The sequence below is a fragment of the Ailuropoda melanoleuca genome, chromosome 20 (genome assembly GCF_002007445.2).
Source record: "Ailuropoda melanoleuca isolate Jingjing chromosome 20, ASM200744v2, whole genome shotgun sequence".
Lineage (NCBI taxonomy): Eukaryota > Metazoa > Chordata > Mammalia > Carnivora > Ursidae > Ailuropoda > Ailuropoda melanoleuca.
The window spans coordinates 15,021,917-15,041,528 of NC_048237.1; the positions used below are offsets into that span (position 1 = coordinate 15,021,917).

The following is a 19,612-nucleotide window of genomic DNA, read 5'->3' on the forward strand; positions in this document are numbered from 1 at the left end:
TTTCAAATTAATGCTTTCATTTTCTTTGGGTAAATACTCAAAAGTTATTTCACTTAGATTTTGAAATACATTACAATTGCCATCGTAAGGGTCCCTTAGCAAATGAATCATTTTCTTAATAATTATGTGTTCAATCCCTTAAGGACAAATATGCCCTTTTTAATTTTTACTCTTTCAGAAGAAACACTTTCTAAAATCTTTTATACTGTTTTCTTTTGTAAAAGCAGGTGTGACTTGTTCCTCCTTGTCTTCCAGTTACCTAGCTCAGGTCCAAAGTTGATCCTTTTCTTGAGGACAAAGGACACCATTTTGGATGTCAGTTCCTTTCACTAGCCTATGATATAGTGATGCCCAAGGTCTTATTGGGTGAGTGAAGTGTTTGCCCTACACCTTATATTCAGCTGTGCTTTGAGTTCTTTTGTTTTCTTTTTATAATTTTTGTTTCCTCCTTCCCATTAGGCTGACAGCTGTCTCTGTTTTGGAGTCAGTATTTCAGTGTGTTGTAAGTAGCCCCTCTCCCACAGCTCTCTTCCTAATATCTTATTTCTACTCTGCCCTAGGCTTCGAAACTAGATAAATAAGCCTGGTAATATTGTTTGCAAAGTGAGAGTAAATAGCCTCCGAGGGAGGGCCTCAAAGCTTTTCTATGGGAAAGTGTGTGAGCTTCCTCTGTGTGGGCCTTTGCTGACATCTCTTTTGCCTGCTCTAAGGCCTTTTTTGCTTATATCCTGCTTCGGGTCTGTAGATCCGTGAGGTTGCAGGATGTCTGCAAGGTGAACAGGTGAGGAATAACTGCTTTTTTTTTTCTTTATTGATTCAGAGATAATGTAAAAATATTTTGCATTTGAATGAACCATATTCGTAGAAGAGAGCTACTAACTAGATTTCGTTGCAAATCAGAATAAAAAATAACCACCACAGAACCACAGAATTCCTTTGGGCAATTTGATTATTTAAGATGCAAACTATACCCTGACCTTGGGGGCTTTTTGAACCACAGCAGTCAGTTTAAACAAAACTCCAAACCTAATTAAACTTTAGTTGGATGGGGTGCTAGTTTGAGAACTGGTCGGACAGCTTTTAAAACCTAATGATGCAATTCTTTCACCAGTATGAGTACATAGAAGTACTAATACAGAGTACATATGTTCTTTAAGGCTAGCCATAGGGCCTTGGTTTCATCACTTGTTAGAAAATGGAGAACAATTTTCTGCATACAGATTAATTGTGATATTTATAAATTTTCTTCATGTTGTTGTTACATTATAAAATTGAGGTGACATTTTTTCCAGATTCCTCTCCTCCTTCCCTTTCCCTCTCTTTTCTTTTCTTTCCTTTTTTTCCCTTTCCTTTCCTTCCTCTCCTTCTCTTTCTTCCCCAGTTTAATACAATTTATAAGTTGTTCCTAGTTCCTTGTCACTATGCATTTGAATATTTAAGAAAACATCATCAGCCTTTTCTTTTTTATTAATATTTTTATTTTAATTCCAGTATAGTTAATATACAATGTTATTTTAGTTTCAAGTGTACAGTATATTGATTCAATAATTCTATACATTACTCAGTGTTCATCATAATAAGTGTACTCTTAATCCCCTTTACCTATTTTGCCCATTCCCCTACCCATCTCCCCTGTCTGGTCATCATCAGCCTTTTCAATACTCACTTAGCTCTTAGAAAAAATTGAATCTTTATATATTTTTCATTTATGATTAATTTTGGGGTCATTAAGAAAACACTGAATTTTTATTTCATAAATATTAAGTGTCTTTGAAGTGCCAAATATTAGTGATATATAATCATATACATTTAAATATATAAAAATCAAAGGAACACATCTGTAAGTAAGTTGTATAATATGACTCAAGTGCAGAGTTGGGGTAAATTCTACATTGAGGTGAGGATCGAGGTTGGGGTCAAGGAAGGGTGGATGTAGCTACTAGAGGGAGGTAAATTAGGGAGGCAGGTAGTGGTCAGCTTGTGGCCATCAGAAAGAGTTTAGGTTTGATTATGATGGCATTGGGATGGCCCTGAAAAAAAATTTTTTTTTATGATTTTTTATTATGTTAGCCACCATACAGTACATCCCCGGTTTCCGATGTAAAGTTCGATGATTCATTAGTTGCGTATAACACCCAGTGCACCATGCAATACGTGCCCTCCTTACTACCCATCACCGGTCTATCCCATTCCCCCACCCCCCTCCCCTCTGAGGTCCTCAGTTTGTTTCTCAGAGTCTGTAGTCTCTCATGTTTCATTCGGCCCTGAAAAATTTAAAGCAGGAGAGTGACATGATAACAATAAATGTTTAGAAAGACCATTTTGGCAAAGGTGCCAGCATAGACTGGTGGGAGGTAAGAGTTAGGGGGCTGAAGCCTTAATTCAGAAAGAAATGAAGGGTGAATTAAGGCAGGAGAGCAGGGCATAAATGAAACAGACAGCAAGACATAATTCAGGTGATGGACTCAGAATTTGGTGGTGGCAATGACGGTAAGCCACTAGATTGAACCACATGAAATGCTCTTTTCCTACGTAAAAAGTGGCCAAATCAACCTTTCATATGGTTCAACTTAGTCCATTGCAGCAGATTGAGGAATGATGGTGAGGACCTGATTAGGGAATAATTTGTAGTAATATTGACCATGATGAAAAGAAAAGAAATTGGACTATATTTAGAAGAAGTTCTATAAGGGTTCCCTTTGAAAGGATGTTTATGTGCTGAGGGGAAAGACCTAGGGGAGAGAAAGATTGAAGATAGAAGGAGAAATGGGTTTAATGTTTGTTGTTTTCTTTCATTTTTAACTTAATTTTGGTCAAAATGATACATAAATGTAGTTTAGAAAGTCATATAGCTCGACTAGGCTTGTAACAGCAGTTCCTTTGCAAACCTTTCTGTACCTCCCATTCTGACTCCCCATAGAAAATTATTATCTAAATTCTTAAGTGTTTCACCTTCTATGTATCTTCATATTTCTAAATCATATTTAAATGCTTCTATTTCCAATTTTCCTTTATATTGGATAGCATTTATCGATTTCCTTTACGGAGCATGACATTCAGTGCTTTTACTACCACTTAACCCTGTACCCCCACCATGGTAAATGCAGTTTCATATCTTCTCAATATAGTTAATCATAATTTTTGGTATTTGCAGTATTATATCTAGGAAGACATCACAAATAACATTTCCTTTATTGAGTAACTGCTTCTTGCTAGAGTTGAGGATTGCATTTTTTTTCCCCAGTTAGTTTTCTATGTATACATTACTAATTTATCCCTAAGCTCTTTTTTTTTTTTTTTTTTTTAAGAGAAAGAGAGAAAGAGAGCAAGTAGGGGGCAGAAGGAAAGGGAGAATCTTAAGCAGGCTCCATGCCTCGTGCAGAGCTGGATGCCCAGCTCAATCGTATGACCCAGAGATCAGGCCCTGAGCTGAAACCAAGAGTCCGGCGGTTAACTGACTGAGCCACCCAGGCGCTCTAATCCCTAAGCTCTTTGATACAAGCATAAATGTCCTCTAATATGTTTACACACATCAAATAATCTCTCTCTCTTTTTTTTAAAGTAGGCCCCACACCCAACGTGGGGTTTGAACTCATGGCCCTGAGATCAAGAGTCACACGTTCTACCAACTGAGCCAGCCAGATGCCCCTCATGTTCTTTTTTTGAGGCATTCCTTTTGGAGCTCTTTGATTTCCTGGTTTGGTCGGGATTAATTGCCCCCTGGGCCCCTCCTTAGCTGCGGCCCCTACGTTGGCCTTCATTGTCTATTGATTGCATCCCAAATTTTCCTCTTTTTTGATTTACTATCGAGAGAGGATAGATGGGAGTGCTTTTTTTTTTTTTTTTAAGATCTCACCCCTGAAAATTTTATTATTTTGATTTCACCTAAAATAATAGTTTGGCTGGTCACAGAATGCCAGGTTGGAAATCATTTTACTCAGAGCCTTGGAAGTATTGCTTCATCTTCTAACATCTGTGGTTGCAGGTGAGAAATCCAATGATGTTCTCATTTCTGTTCCTTTTCAGTCACCTTTTGTCCCCTCTCTCTAAAAGCTTTTTACCCCAAGTTTTCTGGAATTTCACAATGACACAATGTGGTTCTTTTATCACTCACTTGTGGTGAGCACTCAGCAGCCTTTTCGACTCCAGTGATTCATTTCTGTCCGTTCTGGGAAATTTCATTTTATTACTTTTTAAAAAATATCTCCCCCTTTGATTTCTCAATTCTCTCTTCTGGAACTTCTATTATTTGAATGTTTTCCTCTGGAGTAATTCTCTTAATTTTTTATATTTCTCTCTTATTTTCCTCCTCATTGTCTCTTCTTTCTTCTGGGAGAATTTTCTCAACTTTTGCTTTTTTCTTTGTGTTTGAAGTAAACATTCCTGTCGACATATATTACTTTCAGCCCTTTTTGTCTTCTGCTCTGGTGTGGGAGAGAAATTTGGCTGCATGGAGGGGGGGGTCTAGGGAGGCATTTTCAGCCTCAGTTGCACCCTCACTTTTGGAGATTGTTGCCTCCAACTCCTAAATCATTCTGAAGTTCTACAGTATGATGACATGTTTTGCTTCTGGGCTTTTATTTTTGTAAAATGTGGTTACACTTCATAGAGGGTTTTTGACGAAATAATCAAATATTTACAAGACATTCTTGTGTCAGTTTATCAATATTTATTATTGTTTTATATACTGGCAACTTAACTATATGCATTATAGTAGTGAGATATAATAATAAATAACTGTCTTGTAGAGCATATTTTGAGGTTCTTACGGTCTATCAAATCATGTCCAAAGTAAACTTCCTCTACTATGTTTGTTCCCAGTTAGAAAAATGTTTATTTAAAAGCAATGTCTTCTTACAGTTAAAGCTTGTCTAAGATAACTTTTTCTATGGATACTTTTTAGAAATCCTCTTTTTATTGAGAAGATAGTGAACATAATTTTAAGAAAGTGGAAGTTGGAACTGGCAGAATTGTCAGGGAGTTTAAGCAGCTCAGGGATAAAGAGTTTTTCTCCTGTTTTATTTAGTCTGGAAGAAGATCTATAAGAATTTTCTTTGAAAGGATGGTTGGTACCTAGACAGAAGTTAAATTGGAATAATAGTGCTCCCAGAAATAGGGGTAAGTCAGGTACTTGAGTCATTGAAAAATTTTGTTTTCTAATCCACAGAGAATGATGCTGTATGTTATACTTGAGCGTAATCTATTAATGTTAATCTGGTGATTATACTTTTTCATTTATCAACTTATTCCTTAAATAACTTTTGAATCAAGATTGCGTATATGATTCAGTTTCATACTGTGGATGGGTTTGTGAACACTATGAGTGAGTTGTTTGGGCTGCTTTTAGGGTGTGTGTTACCATTACTGCCACTGCCACCCACTGCGCCCCCCCCACCTGTTAAACCACTTCTTGTCTAGTGTAGCAGGCCTAGAGGTTTTGACATAAAGGTCTGAAAAGCAAGAATTATGGCCAAACACTACCTTTGAAATTTCATACTGTTAGAGATGAATATTTGTGACAAGACATAAACTGAGAAATATGTTTATCTAAATAGAAAACCTGAATGATACGCAGAAGAGCAAAGACTAGAAAACAAACAAATTTAAGTATAGAATGGATAATTTCTCATACTCTATTTTCCCTTTAACTTTCTGTATTTTATTTCCAGCAGTTTAAAAATAAAACCTCTTGTTTTAATTTCTATATTGTTACTTTGCTACCATGCTATTTATATGAGTCATGATATCTTGAATTTATAGAATATGAATAACCAACCAGGATTGATCTTTCCTTCCAGAACTACCTTTGTGTCAATTTTTAAAATAACCTGCCTTTCCTTTGAACTATTGACTATATCTATAATGAAGGCATGTGATACCCCGTCCTAGGTGTTTCTTTTTCTAACAGTTCTTCCCAGGCTTATTCAGCATGACTCGGCATCATGAAGAGCCCCAAATACTTTGAGAAAGGACTCACAAAAGATAATTAAATAAGACTATGGATTCCCAGGAAATGCAAAGACAAACATTAAGCTGATAGATATAACCACCATTCAATATTTTATTTATGGGCATTTATAAGGGACTTTACTACAAAATCACTCTGCTTTGGAGTCCAAAACTGAACACTGCCTATCTTCAGGCTCTGAAACACCTCTCTGAACTTCAGTTTCTTTCTTCTTCTTTTTTTTTAAATTAGAGTTGACACACAATGTTAGTTTAGTTTCCAGTTTACAACATAGTGATTCAACAAGTCTATTGTTACACTATACTCACCTTAAGTGTACCTACCAGTCGTCACCACACAAAACTATTACAGTATTATTGACTGTATTCCCTATTCTGTGCCTTTTATTCCTGTGACTTATTCACTCCAGAGCTGGAAGCCTGTACCTTCTACGCCCCTTCACCCATTTTGTCCATCACCTCACCCCCACCCCTCAGTTTGTTCTCTGTATTTATGGGTCTGTTTTTCCTTTTTGTTTGTTTTGTTTTTTAGATTCCACATACAACTAAACTCATTGTCTTAGTCTGACTTATTTCACTTAGCATAACACCGTCTAAGTCTGTCTATGTTGTTGCAAGTGGAAAGATCTCATTCTTTTTTTTTTATGACTGTGTAATATTCTATTGAGTATATATAACCACGTCTTTCTTATCCATTCATCTATTGATGGGCACTTAGGTTGCTTCTATATCTTGGCTATTGTAAATAATGTTGCAACAAACATAGGGGTGCATGTATCTTTTCAAACTGGTATTTTCATTTTCTTTGGGTAAATATTCAGTAATGGAATTTTTGGATCATATGGTATTTCTATTTTTAATTTTTTGAGAAACCTCCATACTGTTTTCCACAGTGGTCGAATTGATTTACATTCTTATCAATAGTACACAATGGTTCCTTTTTCTCTACATCCTCATCAACGTGTGTTATTACTTACCTTTTTTATTCTAGTCATCCTGTGGTTTTGATTTGCATTTCTCTAATTATTAGTGATGTTGAGCATATTTTCATGTCTGTTGGCCATCTGTATGTCTTTGGAAAAATGTCTATTGAGGTCTTCATTTTTGTTTTTTTGTTTTTTTTTTGGTCGAGCTGTATAAATTCTTTATGTATTTTGGATATTAACCCCGTGTCAGATATATCATTTGCAAATATCTTCTTCAATTCAGTAGGCCACCTTTTTGTTTGTTAATGCAAAAGCTTTTCATTTTGATATAGTCCCAGTGGTTTATTTTTGCTTTACTTTTCCCTTGCCTTAGGAGACACATCTAGAAAAATGTCGTTATGGCCAATGTCAGAGAGATTATTGCCTGTACTCTCTTCTAGAATTTTTATGGTCTCAGGGCTCACATTTAAGTCTTTAATCCATTTTGAGTTAATTCTTGTGTGTGGTGTTAGGAAGTGGCTCAGTTCAATTCTTTTGCATGTAGTTAGCTGTCCAGCTTTCCCAGCACCATTTATTTAAGAGACTATCTTTTCCACATTGCATATTCTTGCCTCCTTTGTCATAGATTAATTGACCATTAAAGTGTAGGTGTATTTCTGAGCTCTCTATTTTGCTCCAATGTGTCTATTTCTGTGCCAGTACCATACTGTTTTGATTACTCCAGCTTTGTAGTCTACCTTAAAATCAGTACATCCTTCTGGCTTTGTTCTTCTTTCTCAAAATTGCTTTGGCCATTTCAGGTCTTTTGTGGTTCCATACAAATTTTAGTTTACCTGTTATAGTTCTGTGAAAAATGCTGTTGGAATTTTTGTAGGGATTGCATTAAATCTGTAGATTGCTTTGGGATTATAGTCCATTTACATTCAAAGTAATTACTGATAGAAATACACTTACTACATTTTGTTACTTGTTTTGTGGTTGTTTTATAGTTTATTTCTGATCCTTTCTTCTCTTGCTCTTTCATGGTTTGTTGACTTTCTTTAGTGATATACTTGGATTCTTTTCTCTTTTTTCTTTGTATATGTATTACTGGTTTTTGATTTGTGGTTACCATTGGGTTTGTGTATGACATCTGCATGTAGCAGTCTATATTAAGTTGATGGTCACTTAAGTTTGAACCCTTTCTTTACTCCTCTCCTTCACCCCCATGTTTTAGGCATAGAATATCATATTTTGCATCCTTTTATTTTCTGAATTCCTTGACTGATTTTTATAGAAATATTTATTTTTATTGCTTTTGTGTTTTTTACTCTTACACTCTCACTTAGGGTCTTTCTTTTCCATCCAAAAAGTTTGATATTTCTTGTAGAGCTGGTTTAGTGGTCATGAACTCTTTTAGTTTTTGTTTGTCTGAGAAATTCTCCTATTCTGAATGATAACCTTGAGTATTCTTGACTGCAGATTTTTCCCTTTTAGCACTTTGAATGTATCATACCACTCTCTTCTGGCTTACAAAGTTTCTGCTGAAAAATCCACTGATAACCTTAATGGAGTTTTTCTTGTATGTAACTGTCTTCTTTTCTCTTGTTCCTTTTAAAATTTGTTCTTTATCAGTACTTTTTATCATTTTAATTACTTTGTGTCTTGGTGTGGACCGCCTCAGGTTGATTTTTTTTTTTTTTAAATCTCTGTGCCTTCTGGATCAGGATATCTGTTTTTCTTACCCAGATTAAGGAAGTTTTCAGCCATTATTTCCTCAAATAAATTTTCTGCCCCCCTTTCTCCCTCTTCTGGGATCCCTCTAATGCAAATGTTATTATGCTTGATGAAGTCACTGAGTTCCCTAAGACTATTCTCAATTTACATAATTTTTCCCCCTCATTTGCTTGGGTTGGTTACTTTCCATTCCTCTGTCTTTCTAGGTCATTAATTTGTTCCTCTGTTTCATCTGGCCTATTGTTTATTCCATCAAGTTATCTAGTTGTATTTGTGGGATGAGGTGAGCTTAGGGTCCTTCTACTCCATGATATTCCCAGCATCTGATCTCTTAGGGGAGTATAGATATTTTAACAATATTAATTCTTGCAATCCATGAGCATGGCATGTCTTTCCATTTGTTTGTGTTGTCTTCAATTTTTTCATCAGTGTTTTCAGAGTGCTGGTCTTTCCCGTCCTTGGCTATGTTTATTCCTGGGTATTTTATTATTTTTGGAGCAATTGTAAATTAAATTGTTTTCTTAACTTCTCTTTCTGCTGCTTCATTACTCGTGTATACTAACCAAACAATTTTTGTGTATTAATTTTGTATCTTGCAACTTTTACTGAATTTATTTAATACTTCTATTAGTTTTTTGGTGGAGTTTTTAGGGTTTTCTATGTATAATATTATGTCATCTGTAAACAGTGACAGTTTTGCTTCTTCCTTACCAGTATGGATGTCTTTTATTTTTTCTTCTGTGATTACTGTGGCTAGAACTTTCAATACTATGTTGAATGAAAGTGGCAAGGGTGGACATCTCTGTTCTTGATGTTAGAGGTTAAGCTCTCAGTTTTTAACCATCGCATATGATGTTAGTTATGGGTTTTTCATTTATGACCTTTCTTATGTTGAGGTATGTTCTCTCTAAATCTACTTTGTTGATTTTTTAATCATTCATGGATACTGAATTTTGTCAGTATTTTTTCTGCATCTATTGAGATTATCATGATTTTCTTTTTTTTTTAAAAGATTTTATTTATTTATTTTGACAGAGAGAAAGAGAGAGAGAGAGAGAGAGAGAGCGCGCACAAGCAGGGGGAGGGGCAGAGGGATACGGAGAAGCAGGCTCCCCTCTGAGCAAGGAGCCCTATATGGGGCTCGATCCCAGGACTCCGGAACCATGACCTGAGCTGAAGGCAGACGCTTAACCAACTGAGCCCCTCAAGTGCCCCTATCATATGATTTTCATCCTCCATTTTGTTAATGTGGTATATCATGTTGATTGATTTGAGGATGTTGAATCATTCTTGCATCTGTGGAATAAATCCCACTTGATTGAGATGAGTGGTCCTTTTAATGTATTGCTGAATTCAGTTTGCTACTATTTTGTTGAGGATTTTTGTTTCTATGTTCATTAGAGATTATTGGCTTATACTTTTCTTTTTTTGTAGTGTCTTTTTCTGGTTTTGGTATCAGGGTAATATTGGCCTTATAAAGTGTATTTGAAAGCTTTCCTTTCTCTTCTGTTTTTTGGAATAATCTGAGGAGAATAGCTTTTAACTGTTCATTGAATGTTTGGTAGAGCTTATGTTGTTGTTGTTGTTGTTTTAATCTGTAAAGTTGGAATGATTTTGGTGAGAAATAAGTGCAATAATGTTTGTAAAATATTTACCAATGCCTGGGTTACTGTAAGCATTCAGTAGTTGTTAGCATTCATTGTCCATGTTACATTCTTTTGCTTATTTTTTGTCAACTATCTAGCCTTCAGGGGTGGGTTGGATTTTTTGAAACAACCAAATGTGAAGCAATGTCTTTTGAATAAAAGGGGTGAACATTTTGGAGTAAAACCACTCTGGTTCAAAAATCCAGGCGTACCAATGAAGAAGAAAGACAGTTTTTCTTTTGTGGTTGGTATATTGTTGCTGAGGGCAATTCTGAAAGATATTCCAAGAAAGCATAGAATTAAGTGTAGAACTTCCAAAATGGACTGCTTTAAAGTAGTTGGCCACCTGGAGAATACAAAGAATAAGATGTCACACAGCATTGATTTAGTCATGAAACATCTTTAAGCATCTACTATGTACACATTATACACTTATGATCCACTTCTGGTGGGAGTACAGGCTTCAAACTCTAATATAATTTTATAAGCCACATACGGTTATGATTGCTTGGATTATGATTAAATGAACTAGTCAGGGATGTCACAATATCTGTATATCTTTGACAGTTGATTTGAGAGGATTTCCTGACTGTTTTGTGGGGAATGAATGGCTGTTGTGAGAGGTGGTTAGATTGGTTGTGGTTTATAATAGTTAAGAGGCTACAGTGGGGGTTCCAGGAATATTTAGGTAGCAATTTAAGGATCTCACAAAACTATAATGATCGGATGGTGTGGAGTTTGTTTTTCTTTGAAATATAAATTATATGATGAGTTGGATTTGGGAGGTGAGGGAAGGGAGAAGTGTCAAAGATGACTCCTCCTATCTGGCATTTGTACCTTGATCGTGCCATTCCAGAGATGAGGAACACCAGAAGATAACCAGCTTCTTGAAATCTGTAAAGAACTAGGTGATTGATTCTAAAATCACATTCCAATTGGATAGAATGGCATAAATAATAAATAGAAATACAAGTAATGTATTGTGGGGACAATGAATGCTGAGTGAATGTTCAAGGAGGAGAGGCATTTCAGTAAAAAATAGTTTTCAAAAGGTTTAGAAAGTTTGGAAGCTATCTGATAATAAAAAGGACCCCTCTCCTTTTCTCCCACACACTCCAAAATATCTTGCTTATCTACCTATGCTACCTAGAGAAAACTACTGCAGGAGGGTCTTTGGAAAGAGAAGTCCTGATGGAGGAACAAATGTAATTAAGGGTGCTGGGGCAAGACAGGGCCTGGTGTGTTTGGGAAACTATTCCAGTATGAATGATTTGAACAGTTTATAAAGAAAAACACAAAGTTTATTGGCATTCTTCATGAATTGAAAATTATATAATACATTACCTGTCAGTAAATAGATTTTTCACAGATACTAATTTTGTAAAATAATATTTTCATTATTAAAAATCTTGTTAAGTTAAAGTGGAAGGATAAAATAGAGTGGTTGCTGAATTCTTAGGCTTAAACTTTCAGTGAACTTAATTTTGAGAGGAGATCCCATTTATCTTGTTTTTCAGAAAATATGGTATGTAATGAGGTGATAAAATCAGTGAAACCCATGTAACTCTACATAAGGAAATAGTCTGATTTTTTTTGGGGGGGATATGTACCAACTCTTAACAGTATTTGCTTGTCTGAAATTCCAGAGTGAAAAATTCATTCCTTTGGTCTTTAGCAGTACATTTTTCCCACAGAGTGGTGATTTCTTATTACTTATTGGTCCTTTACATCAGGGGTTACCAAACTTTTCTGTAAAGGACTAGATAGTAAATAGTTTAAGCTTTGTGAGCCAAGAGGCAAAACCGAGGATAGTATGTAGGTACTTGTATAACGAGAGAAGACAAATTTCCACAAATATTTATTGATGGAATTCAAAATGATATTAATGAATGCTGACATTTGAATTTCATATAATTTTCACCTGTTATGAAATATTATTCTTTTGATCTTTTTTTTTTTTAAAGATTTTATTTATTTGAAAGAGATAGAGGCAGCCAGCTAGAGAGGGAACACAAGCAGGGAGAGTGGGAGAGGAAGAAGCAGGCTCATAGCGGAGGNAGCTTAACCGCTGTGCCACCCAGGCGCCCCTTGATCTTTTTTTTTTTAAAGATTTTATTTATTTATTTGAAAGAGATAGAGGCAGCCAGCTAGAGAGGGAACACAAGCAGGGAGAGTGGGAGAGGAAGAAGCAGGCTTATAGCAGAGGAGCCTGATGTGGGGCTTGATCCCAGAACGCCGGGATCATGCCCTGAGCCGAAGGCAGACGCTTAACCACCGTGCCACCCAGGCGCCCCTATTCTTTTGATCTTTTAGAAAAAGTTGAAAAATGTAAAAACCATTCTTAGTTCATGGGCTAAACAAAACGGGTTGCTGGCCAGATATGGTTGGTGGGCCATCATTTGCCAACTCTTGATATATTATCATGTTGTGGAAGCGTGTCAGTCATTTTATGTGATCATATTTTCCTCTTTTGAATAGAAGAGAGAACACGAAGACCTTGGGCTTGTTACTTGAAAGTGTATGTGAGGTGGTGGAGCCTCTGGTGGAGGTGATTTTGGTTTGGTTAGTCTTGGCTTTCTGTTTTCATAAAAGCCCTGGATAGATAAATTGTCTGAAAAGTCCTTATTTCATCTCCACTTTTGAGATGTAGGGGAAATGAAATGATTGTGGAAACTGGTGAAATTTTTGAGAATATATCTGTGTTTCCACTAAAAAGTTTAGATATTAGTCTCACAAAACTATAATGATTGGATGGTGTGGAGTTTGTTTTTCTTTGAAATATAAATTATATGATGATTAATCACCAAGATTTACAAGTCGATTTCAAGTGTTAGTCTAAATTCTTAATTCTCTTACTCATATTATCAAATCAAAACCTTTTTACGTAATTATTTATGCTAATTATTTCAGGCAAGATGTCCATGATATTAACATAGATAAAGGCTTGAGAAAAGAGTGGCATTTGTAACAGTGTTGACCATCTGAAAATCAAAGAGTTGCCGTGATGAAAGTTAATGTGAAGTTTATCTTAGGAGGAGTCCAGGTTTCCAAATCAGCACACAAGTTGAAAATGATGAACAGTCAAAAATACTCTTGAACATTTCTAAGACAAAGGGACCATGTTAGGCAACTACATGGTCTCCAAGCAAGCCCAGGGGAGCTAGGCTGAGCCCAAGATGACCTGGCTGGTTTATGAAGGAGGCTGTTTGTGGCTGTACAACACCTTAAAGCCAGAATCATTTTCCTTAGGTGAGATGCTCATACTCCCAGGCTGTACCAGCAACTGAGACTGACCTAGGCAGCAGTGAGTCAAGCTTGTCATCTCATGCACACACCAGAGCCTTGGTTTAAATAGATTATTTCTTTTTCTTCCCCTTTTCCCCACATAAATAGTTGAATCTATGGGACCTAATATATGATTACAAAAAAGTTTACAAATGAAATGAGTTCTAAATGTAAATTTGTTCTTAGATGAGCCCATTTATATTATTAACCTAGTACAAACAGTGATTTCTAGTGTTCCAGAGAATCCTGAGGTCCTGTGGAGAGGGGAGAAGGGATGAGTGGGCAGGACTCTGGTCCTCCCTTCAACCCTTACCTTACTGCAACATTTCCTATTGATCTACTTTATAGGCTGAAGCTCCAAGTATTAATTTCTTTGACAAAAGGATCCGGCTTTTAAAAAGTTGAAAACCACCAATTTAAAGAGTATTTCTGATAGTCTTAATTCTCCAGTGCTTATCACCACACAGCCGTTTTCTTGAGCAATGCAGGTAGAATGCTTGTTCAAGCTACTGGGCAGATTTCTTGCTTCTCTCAGGTGGTGGATGTCTTGTCATACTGCTCATGGGATGCCTTGTTGTGGGGCAGAGCCTCCTTAGGAGAGAAGGGGAGAGAATTAAGAAAAGATACCCCAACCTCCTTTGCTTTCAATCTGCTAAATTCCCTGTCCACCTCTTGCCTTGTGATTTACTACTCATGTCTTCTGTGAGGGTAGGTGGGGGAAGGACAATTACCCAAACCCATCCTGGTAATCTCCACCACAGTTCAAGGCTCTCGGTTCCAGGTTTACACTGTGGTGGCACCAGAGCTGCATTATGACTTTTGTAGGCCCTACGTACTTTTGTCTTTGGGGATGCTTGTGCCATAAAAAATATTAAAGGCTGAATTCATTATTACAGGTTCATCACTGTTACATTTATTTTTTTCTTCTGATTTTAAAAGAATTAAAATGAAAACATCTTTGTAGGTCCATAAAATATCATGCCCTACACCCCCCCCGCCCCCGACACTGAGTCTACTGGATGTCAGCCCTGGTTAGGGCAAGAGGACTGGATTGGGGGAGGAGGACTCTTCTTCATCCCTTAGTGGAATGTGTTAAGTTAGTTAATTCTTTCATTGTTTACTTATAGCACCCATCTTCATTTTCTGGTGTCCCTCCCGCCCCCATCACATACCTACCATGCATCAGACATGAGTTCCCCTGGGCTGGACCAGAAGACAAATCTGAGAGGCAGAATTGTCACCTCTCTCAGAAGACCAAGGCTTTCTTATGGGGTTCTATGCATCATGTCTAGCTCTTTTCATTCCTTGGGTTTTTTCCTTCATTCCCCAAGTAATTCTCCATATTTATGCAAATGAGATTTTGGGAAGTCTGTCCCATTAGACTTTGCTAGACATGTCCGAATATATCCGAATCCCATTTAGACTCAAGATGTGGCTACCTATATTTCAAAAACTTGAAGGTTATTTTTATTAATCTTTTCCTTTGATCTGTAATAATAGCCTTAAGGAATGGAGAATGACAATTAATAAGGAATATTCTTTTTTTTTTTTTTTTTTAGAGAGAGAGAGAGCATGATCGGGGTAGGGGGAGAGAGAGAATCCCAACCAGGTTCCATGCCTAGTGCAGAGCCCAATGCAGAGCTCAGTCCCATGGCCCTGAGATGATGACCTGAACCAAAATCAAGAGTCAGATGCTTAACTGACTGAGCCAACCAGGCACCCCAGTAAGAAATATTCTTTTAAACCTTCTCCTTATTTGTAGTGACTGTACCTTAATTAAACCCTCATCAACTTTCACTTGGATCCTTCCATCATCTTCAGGAACAACTTCCAGTTCTTACCCCCATAAAAGTTTATTCACCAAACACTTGTAATATGTTATTTTCTCATTAAAAATTTGGTCGGATCCCTACTAATCACGGGATAGGGTCCAACTCCAAAACATAGATAGCATAGAGGGTTTTTCATAATTTGACCTTACTAGCTTGATACTTTTTCCTTGCCATCTAATGGCATTTACCAGGTGTATCAGTCAGCAAATGCTGTGTAACAAACAAAACCTAAAATCCACTGGCTTAAGACAATATTATTATAACTCTCACATTTGTGGATTGGCTGGAATCAGCTGATTTAGGCCAGGCTTGCACGTGTGTCCTTGGGTCAGTTGGCTCGTTCATGTGTCATTGGCTCAGCTGGAGATTTTAGGTAGGGCAGCTCTATTTCATGTGTCTCCCCTTTGAAACCAACATATAGACCAGGCACTTCCATGTGTGTTTTCACACTGGAACCATTGCTTTGACAAGGCATACCTCTTCTCTTCTCTTCTCTTCTCTTCTCTTCTCTTCTCTTCTCTTCTCTTCTCTTCTCTTCTCTTCTTCTTTTCTTCCTTCCTTCCTTCCTTCCTTCCTTCCTTCCTTCCTTCCTTCCTTCCNTGAGCCAACCAGGCACCCCAGTAAGAAATATTCTTTTAAACCTTCTCCTTATTTGTAGTGACTGTACCTTAATTAAACCCTCATCAACTTTCACTTGGATCCTTCCATCATCTTCAGGAACAACTTCCAGTTCTTACCCCCATAAAAGTTTATTCACCAAACACTTGTAATATGTTATTTTCTCATTAAAAATTTGGTCGGATCCCTACTAATCACGGGATAGGGTCCAACTCCAAAACATAGATAGCATAGAGGGTTTTTCATAATTTGACCTTACTAGCTTGATACTTTTTCCTTGCCATCTAATGGCATTTACCAGGTGTATCAGTCAGCAAATGCTGTGTAACAAACAAAACCTAAAATCCACTGGCTTAAGACAATATTATTATAACTCTCACATTTGTGGATTGGCTGGAATCAGCTGATTTAGGCCAGGCTTGCACGTGTGTCCTTGGGTCAGTTGGCTCGTTCATGTGTCATTGGCTCAGCTGGAGATTTTAGGTAGGGCAGCTCTATTTCATGTGTCTCCCCTTTGAAACCAACATATAGACCAGGCACTTCCATGTGTGTTTTCACACTGGAACCATTGCTTTGACAAGGCATACCTCTTCTCTTCTCTTCTCTTCTCTTCTCTTCTCTTCTCTTCTCTTCTCTTCTCTTCTCTTCTCTTCTCTTCTTTCCTTCTTTCCTTCTTTCCTTTTCTTTCTTTCCTTCCTTCCTTCCTTCCTTCCTTCCTTCCTTCCTTCCTTCCTTCCTAAGATTTATCTATTTATTTGAGAGAGAGAGAGAGAAAGATCACATGAATGAGGGGAGGGGCAGAGGAAAAGAATCTCAAGCAGATTCCCCACTGAGCATAGAGCCCAGTGAGGTGCTTGATCCCAGGACCCATGAGATCATGACTTGAGCCAAAACCAAGAGTCAGACACTCAACTGACTGAGCCACCCAGGCGCCCCTAGCCATACCTTCTTTATAGTGACAGCAGAAGCTCAAGAGAGCAACATGTAAGAGCTCTTGAGCCCTAAATTCAGAATTGGCCTATCATTACTTCTGCCTCATTTTATTGGCTGAAGCAAGTCACATAGATGAATTTAGAGTCAAGAGATAGGAAAATATACTTTGCTTCTTGATGGGAAAACTGAAGGTTACATAGCAAAGTGTGGATAGAGTGAGAGGTAAAGAATTGAGGTCATTGGTATGATTTGACACACCAGCCATCCACTGCACTTTTAAAACCTCCTGAACATACCATGTCTGCTCAAGAAAGAGATTGTAAAGATTCATTCTGAGCCACTGTGTCATGAGGAAGGCTGGCAAGTCTATTCTTGCTATAACATTATTATGATGTTTCCTGCTTCTTAATCCTGTGACTCCTTTGGTTTCTCTCCCACTGGTTCTATCAGTCTTGTGAGCCTTTCAATGCCACCTGCATCAAAAGAATCTGTTTCTGATGCTCCCAACTGAGAACATGGATCGAATCACTTGAAGACCTGGGTAACCTCCTCTTTGCTTCCACCTAGAGATGAACTTTGTTGCTTTAAAAAGTGAGAGGCGGGAAATTAAGTATATAGGTAATGTGGTACAAGTTATCACAACTTCATATAAACCAAATGAATAGAGTTATTTGCCTTTTAAATTGGAATCTGGCTGTCAGTACAGCTATTTTAGAGAAGCAAGTATGTACAACCATAGTGTTCATCACCACCCCTTGGAAGCAGACCTGGGTGTAGGGAGTGAAGGGACAAATATGAAGATACTTTCCATCCTCACCTTACCTGTCTGCAGTAAGTGACATGTGTGTGCCTACACCAGGGGAAGAGAAAGGACTTGAAATTATGACCAAGGAGTCTTTCTCCACATGAAATGCCCTTTGCATCCACTGGGCAATTTTAACTCCTACCCTTCTCTTTAGGCTATTTTATGGAAATACTGCCTTCTATTTTAAATCAATTTAATCTGCCGTCTCCTCACTCCAACTCTATAGTGCAAATTTACTTTCTGTGTCTTTTATGTCATGTATTATTGTTATTTCTGTACACACCAATATATATATTTGTTCAGACTGTGGATACCTAAGTGATCAGAATCAAGTCTTACTTGTCTTTCTATTTTTAGTAAGATGGATCAAATGAATGCTGAATCTGTCCTATCAGATCATAAACAACTTGGAGGCAAGATTATTTATCTTGTGCCTTTTTATTCCTCACATCACCCTTCATAATTCCTTGGACTTAGTAGTCATTCCTTAAATAAATATTTGTTGAATGATATAAATTAAAATTTGCTTACTCTTGGAGACCTGAATTTTATTATTGAAGTATTTATTTGTTATTAAAACATGTGTGAGATTAGGAGGATTCAAGAACATTCTTATGGTTTCTTCAGAAAATTTATCATTTCTACTCCCAGATCCATACAAGAAAATTTTGGAGGAGCTGGAATTTAGTGTGGCAAAAGGATAACTGAAGGCTGATAATTAATGCTCCTTTATGAGTGATATTAGTTATCCTTCATCTTAACTAATGAAAGTGTATGTGTAAATATTGCCTAAAATATAAATGTAGATTAGATGTTATTATTTATAGACTTGTGTTAGGGGACTTACAGAGTTTCCTTCATTGACTTTGTTTAATAATAGGACAACCATTTCTTGGTGTGGGCTTATGACACCTGCTTCTAGTAAGCTCTTTATTTCTCTGTGATTCAGTAGTTTTTACAACTACTGTAGCAATGGTTCATGGGATGTGTCTTTTTAAAGAGTTTTTATTTTAATTCCAGTTAGTTAACTTACAGTGTTATGTTAGTTTCAGGGGTACATTATAGTGATTCAGCACTTCCATACAACACCCAGTGCTCATCACAACAAATGCATTCCTTAATCCCCAACACATATTTCACCCATCCTCCCACCCACCTCCCCTCTGGTAACCACCAGATTGTTCTCTATAATTAAGAGTCTGTTTCTTGGTTTCTCTCTCTCTCTTGATTTTTCCCTTTGTTTTGTTTCTTAAATTCCAATGAGTGAAATCATATGGTATTGTCTTTTTTTTTTTTACTTATTTCACTTGGTATTATACTCTCTAGCTCTATCCACATTGCAAATGGCAAGATTTCATTCTTTTTTATGGCTGAATAATAGTCCATTATTAATTAATAATTAATTAATGGAATATTAATACCACATCTTCTTTATCCATTCACCAGTTGATGGACATTCGGGCTGCCTCCATATCTTGGCTATTGTAAATTATGCTACCGTAAACATAGGGGTGTGTGTATCCCTTTGAATTAGTATTTTTGTATTCTTTACCCAGTAGTGAGATTGCTGGATCACAGGGTAGTTCTCTTTTTAGCTTTTTGAGGACTCTCCATACTGGTTTTCAGAGTGGCTGCAACAGTTTGCATTCCCACCAACAGTGCACGAGTGTTCCTTTTTCTCCACATCCTCACCAATATCTATTTTGTCTTATGTTGTTGATTTTAGCCATTGTGACAGGTGTGAGGTGAAATGGCCTATGTCTTTTAAAGTTGCTGATGTAAGTAATGAAATGTTAAATGGTGATATTTCATGATGTACGTGGAATAATAATGTGAGACAAAGAAGGGTATATTAAGTATTTTTCAGTATATATTGTTAATGCA

The 19,612-nt window shown here is 36.9% G+C and overlaps 1 protein-coding gene across 1 annotated transcript in view; it reads left to right on the top strand.

The window, feature by feature from the left end:
• Positions 1 to 679: 679 nt before the first annotated feature.
• TTC6 (tetratricopeptide repeat domain 6) overlaps positions 680 to 19,612 on the top strand; it is a 162,763-nt gene continuing 143,830 nt past the window's right edge. Inside the window, exon 1 of the mRNA XM_034648624.1 lies at positions 680 to 781. The gene's annotated coding sequence lies outside the window, so the exon portion shown is untranslated. The remainder of the gene's footprint in view (positions 782 to 19,612) is intronic.